Raw genomic sequence first — 6335 nt, 5'->3', positions numbered from 1 at the left:
CTGAAGCAGCTACACCTGTAGCATCCACCACTGAAGCAACAACAACTGCAGCATCCACCACTGCAGCAACTACAACTGCAGCATCCACCACTGTAGCAGCTACAACTGCAGCATCCACCACTGAAGCAGCTACACCTGCAGCATCCACCACTGAAGCAGCTACAACTGCAGCATCCTCCACTGTAGCAGCTACAACTGCAGCATCCTCCACTGTAGCAGCTACAACTGCAGCATCCTCCACTGAAGCAGCTACAACTGCAGCATCCACCACTGTAGCAGCTACAACTGCAGCATCCACCACTGAAGCAGCTACACCTGCAGCATCCACCACTGAAGCAGCTACAACTGCAGCATCCTCCACTGTAGCAGCTACAACTGCAGCATCCTCCACTTTAGCAGCTACAACTACAGCGTCCACCACTGAAGCAACTACAACTGCAGCAACTACAACTGCAGCATCCACCACTGAAGCAGCTACATCTGCAGCATCCACCACTGCAGCAGCTACATCTGCAGGAGCTGCAACTGCAGCATCCACCACTGAAGCAGCTACAACTGCAGCATCCACCACTGTAGCAACTACAACTGCAGCATCCTCCACTGAAGCAACTACATCTGCAGGAGCTGCAACTGCAGCATCCACCACTGAAGCAGCTACAACTGCAGCATCCACCACTGTAGCAACTACAACTGCAGCATCCACCACTGCAGCAGCTACAACTGCAGCATCCACCACTGCAGCAGCTACAACTGCAGCATCCACCACTGTAGCAGCTACAACTGCAGCATCCACCACTGAAGCAGCTACAACTGCAGCATCCTCCACTGAAGCAGCTACAACTGCAGCATCCACCACTGTAGTAGCTACAACTGCAGCATCCTCCACTGAAGCAACTACATCTGCAGCATCTACATCTGCACTATCCACCACTGTAGCAGCTACAACTGCAGCACCCACCACTGTAGCAGCTACAACTGCAGCATCCACCACTGAAGCAACTACATCTGCAGCATCTACAACTGCAGCATCCTCCACTGTAGCAGCTACAACTGCAGCATCCACCGCTGAAGCAGCTACTACTGCAGCATCTACAACTGCAGCAGCTACAACTGCAGCATCCACCACTGAAGCAGCTACAACTGCAGCATCCACCACTGCAGCAACTACAACTGCAGCATCCTCCACTGTAGCAACAACAACTGCAGCATCCACCACTGTAGCAACAACAACTGCAGCATCCTCCACTGTAGCAGCTACAACTGCAGCATCCACCACTGAAGCAACTACATCTGCAGCATCTACAACTGCAGCATCCTCCACTGTAGCAGCTACAACTGCAGCATCCACCGCTGAAGCAGCTACTACTGCAGCATCTACAACTGCAGCAGCTACAACTGCAGCATCCACCACTGAAGCAGCTACAAATGCAGCATCCACCACTGAAGCAACAACAACTGCAGCATCCACCACTGCAGCAACTACAACTGCAGCATCCTCCACTGTAGCAACAACAACTGCAGCATCCACCACTGTAGCAACAACAACTGCAGCATCCACCACTGTAGCAGCTACACCTGCAGCATCCTCCACTGTAGCAGCTACACCTGCAGCATCCACCACTGAAGCAGCTACAACTGCAGGATCCTCCACTGTAACAGCTACACCTGCAGCATCCACCACTGAAGCAGCTACAACTGCAGGATCCTCCACTGTAACAGCTACAACTGCAGCACCCACCACTGAAGCAACTACATCTGCAGCATCTACAACTGCAGCATCCTCCACTGAAGCAACTACATCTGCAGCATCCACCACTGCAGCAGCTACAACTGCAGCATCCACCACTGAAGCAGCTACAACTGCAGCATCCACCACTGAAGCAACTACAACTGCAGCACCAACCACGATGACAGCTGTTGCCACCACCACCACTAACTCTGCTGCACCTGCTGGGATCATATCCGTGAGCAGTCTGGTGTTCTGTGTTCTGTTGTTCTCTTCATGTCCCTCTGTACAATGTGACTTGGTTGTACTGTTTTTTTTTAAACTTATTTTTCAGTACTTACAAAGTATGTAATTTATATTTAGATACACACTGGTGTTGATAAGATTAACAATCCATATGATACAGTGTTAAAAATAAGTGTTTGCCTATTTATTGTCACTGTCAGAGTAAAGTGACTGATAACCTACGAATTCATGACTGATGAATGACTATTGAAATGATGTTGACCAAGCTGAGCTGGTATCAGTGTTTTCTAATGTTGGAGCAGTGCTTCATTACACTTTTCAACTGTTGTTGTCGATAGAACTGTTCTCTTTAAAGTGTATTATAATTCATGTGAAGTAACAAATCTAAGTTGAGTCCAGAATTTGGACAGATTATTTATTTGGGTCATTGATTTTTTATTTTACAGCAGATAAATAAAATGACACAGCAACAAACCTGGAAAAATATCTTTATTTCCTTTAGATAAGATCACGTCTGATCTGACTCGAAACTTCTTGTCCTCTGTTTACTCATAGTTTGACTTCTAGCTATGGTTTTACATATTTCAACATTTATTTCTTTATGTTGAATCAGGCAATGAGAAGAGGCTCTGAGCTTAAATGCATCTTAATCCTGGGTATGGCTCCATGCATCAAAATTACTTGTTAAGATTGACATTATTTGCCATAATGGCCTAACCCACAGTTAGAGAAAAAGGCCTATAAATGACCATCACTTTTCATTGGTGCCTCCACCAAGGAGGTTCTGTTTTCACCCCTGTCTGTTCATGTGTTGGCAGGTTTTTTTAAAACCAAGATTACACAAAACTACAAACGCATTTCTGTGAATGTGGTGGAAGGACGTGGTATGGGTCAGGGAAGATATGGATATGGATCAGGAGGCAGATCTAGGATGTTTTTAATCTTTAATATTGAAAGGGCGCTTTTCAGTATTTTACAATTTTCCAGGGAATTACTCTTTACATGTGTTTTGTGTTGCTTCAGTTAGAGGTGAAACACAAACACAGAATAAGAATATAAGGCAACTGAACACATCATAAAGAAAATAAAGTAAACCATAAGAGTATATTTTCGTAGATTAAAACATTTAAATCCCGACATGGTGCGCATTTTAAATACTTGTAAATTGTAACATAATGTTCAATAGTTATGAATAAACAATATTTTTGCATGTTACGTTTCCCATCATTGATTTCCCTATAGCCCTAATGTGTTTGGTATGATCTGGAATTAACTAACATTAGATATTTATAGTTAATCAAACTTACACACTTATGGTTGTAGAGGAAAGCGGCACACAAAGTTAAAAAGGCCACACTACCACCAGCACGAACATTGTGATTAAATCACTCCATGTTAAGTCAAGGTGCTGTCACACAATACATTAAATGTAAAGCACAACTGATATAAATGTGTTTATGTTAACATTACCTGACATGATCTGTTGTATTCTCAGTTCCAGTGTCCGCTCACAGTTCCTGTTTGGATCGGGCTTCAGTTTACTGTTGGTAAATCTCAGTTATTCTCACCAGGGGTCAGTAAAGCACCTCGAGCCTTGAACTTCTACTTCATTTTGACCTCACTGGTTTTTCTGTGTTGACACGCTGGACTTCCTGTGGTGAGAGAAGCTACAAAAAAATCCTCCGTCTGAAAAACTGTGGACAGATAAATACATAACAATAATGATTATAAAAATAATTTTATTTATAAAGCTCTTTTAACAATGCTCCAAGACACGTTAATTAAGTAAACAAACCAAATCGAAGCTTGTAAATAGAAATATAAAAACAACATTGACAACGCATTAAAATAGGACTTGAGAACATGGTTGAATAGTTGACATCGATAATTATCACGATACATAAAGACTCCTGAGTGAAGGTTTTGTTTTTAATCTCGAATTCATAAGAAGACAATGTGAAAGTTTTACAAATCTGAGGTTATTGGATTATGTTTGATACCTCCTCACTGTTCTTATACAATGCATAGGCAATATTCTATAAGGTATATAGAAATAAAAATTCTTGATCAATTCTTTTGAAAATAAAACAGAATGTTTTGGCTGATTTTTAATAGTCAAGTTGACGTCAGGTCACACCCCCACTCTGGTTTACCTTTTACGAATGAACCACCTGTTGTCCTCACGCACCATTCACAGTGAATGACGTGTGAGGACAACAGGTTGTATTATGTTTTGTTATTGTTTAAAGGCAGGTTTACATTTTTTCTATTATAAAACAAAAGTCAGGTGCTCATGTCCTCATCTAAACAGGTTTTGCTTGTTGTCCTCGTTCCACCTGCTCTTAGTCACTACACATAAAATATCCACTTTAATAGGCCCCTTCACAGAAATTGATGTTCAGAAAAATCCACATTCCTTAGTCTGTAAAAATATATATATTTTTATCGCTTATTCTAGATAAAACTAATTTAGATTTTTTTTTTTTTTGGGGTCATTGTACTTTTTTTTACGGACACACTTGGAGGAAGAGGCAGTAAATAGACACACCTTGGCAGAGGCCCAACAGTCCCCTTGTGAAACTACATTTAAATTTAAATTCACTAGATCCAGTTTTTTATTTGGCCCCATAATATATTTGATTTATTTCATAAAGATCCATGAATTACTCCCTGGAGAAATGAAAATGTGGAAATACGCCTAATCCCGCAATGGTGAAGAAACTGAAAATATTTTTCTAGATTTCATAATAATACATGCACAGACAATGTGGAGGTATACGCCCTTACTGTTTAGGTATATATCTATAAAGATCATATAAAGAGGATACATTCATTCATTCATTGTTTCTGAAGAAGAGAGATTGTAACTTAAACACTGAATTTGCATGTTAGTTAGAGAGTAACACATGTCCTGGAAATGTGAAGATTTGATATTTGTCTTTGTCGAATAGTAAAATATTTGAGTTTTGAATTGTGGGACAAATCAGGCTGTTTTAAAGTGTCAACTTGGACTTTTGGGAAACTGTGATATGGACAAAACAATAGATTTATCAAGAAGACAATTGGCAAATGAATCAAGATTGAGTGTTATTATGAGATGCATCCCAAACTTTCAGTGGAGACATGTTTTCGATTTGTCCACCTGTCTGTCACATTCCTCTGAACACAGTATCTCAAGAACACTTCCTGGGAATTTGATTCAGTGGTCAAAGGTCAAGATCACAGTGACTTACCAAATCCCCTTTTTTGCCTTTTGAACGTGTTATCTTATGAATGCCTCGAGAGAACCCTTTCAAACGTGGCACAAACGTTCACTAGGACTCATTGATTAATAATGGTTGGGTGGTCAATGGTCAAGGTCATAGTGGCCTCGTGTATGTTTTTGACTTCTTGAACAAGTCTTCTTTTAAGTAACTTTTTCAAATTCTGACCCTATGTCACTTGGAACGAAAGATTCACAGATATGTAGCCGTAGGTTCATAAGTCATAACACGAACAATAATTAAATTCAGCTGACTCAGATGTAGCAGCTGCAACTGCAGCATCCACCACTGAGGCAACTACAACTGCAGCACCAACCACGATGACTGCCAGGGCCACCACCACCACTAACACTGCTGCACATGCTGGGATTGTATCCGTGAGCAGTTTGGTGTTCTGTCACTTCAGTGTTGTTCTCTTCATGTCCCTCTGTACAGTGTGACTTGGTTGTACTGTTTTTTTTTAAACTTATTTATCAGTACTTACAAAGTATTTAATTTATGTTTAGACACACACTGGTGTTGATAAGATTAACAATCCATATGATACAGTGTTAAAAATAAGGGTTTGCCTATTTATTGTCACTGTCAGAGTAAAGTGACTGATAACCTATAAATTCATGACTGATGAATGACTGTTGAAATGATGTTGACCAAGCTGAGCTGGTATCAGTGTTTTCTACTGTTGGAGCAGTGCTTCATTAAACTTTTTAACTGTTGTTGTCGATAGAACTGTTTTCTTTAAAGTGTATTATAATTCATGTGAAGTAACAAATCTAAGTTGAGATCAGAATTTGGACGAATTATTTATTTGGGTCATTGATTTGTTATTTTACAGCAGATAAATAAAATGACACAGCAACAAACCTGGAAAAATATCTTTATTTCCTTTAGATAAGATCACGTCTGATCTGACGTGAAATTCTTTATGTTGAATCAGGCATTGAGAACAGGCTCTGAGCTTAAATGCATCTTAATCCTGGGTGTGGCACCATGCATCAAAATTACTTGTTTAGATTGACATTATTTGCCATTCTGACCTCACCCACAGTTAGAGAAAAAGGCCTATAAATGACCATCATTTTTCATTGGTGCCTCCACAA

The sequence above is a fragment of the Limanda limanda genome, chromosome 2 (genome assembly GCF_963576545.1).
Source record: "Limanda limanda chromosome 2, fLimLim1.1, whole genome shotgun sequence".
Lineage (NCBI taxonomy): Eukaryota > Metazoa > Chordata > Actinopteri > Pleuronectiformes > Pleuronectidae > Limanda > Limanda limanda.
The sequence above is the reverse complement of the archived record's forward strand: the minus strand, read 5'-3'. Positions refer to the sequence as shown.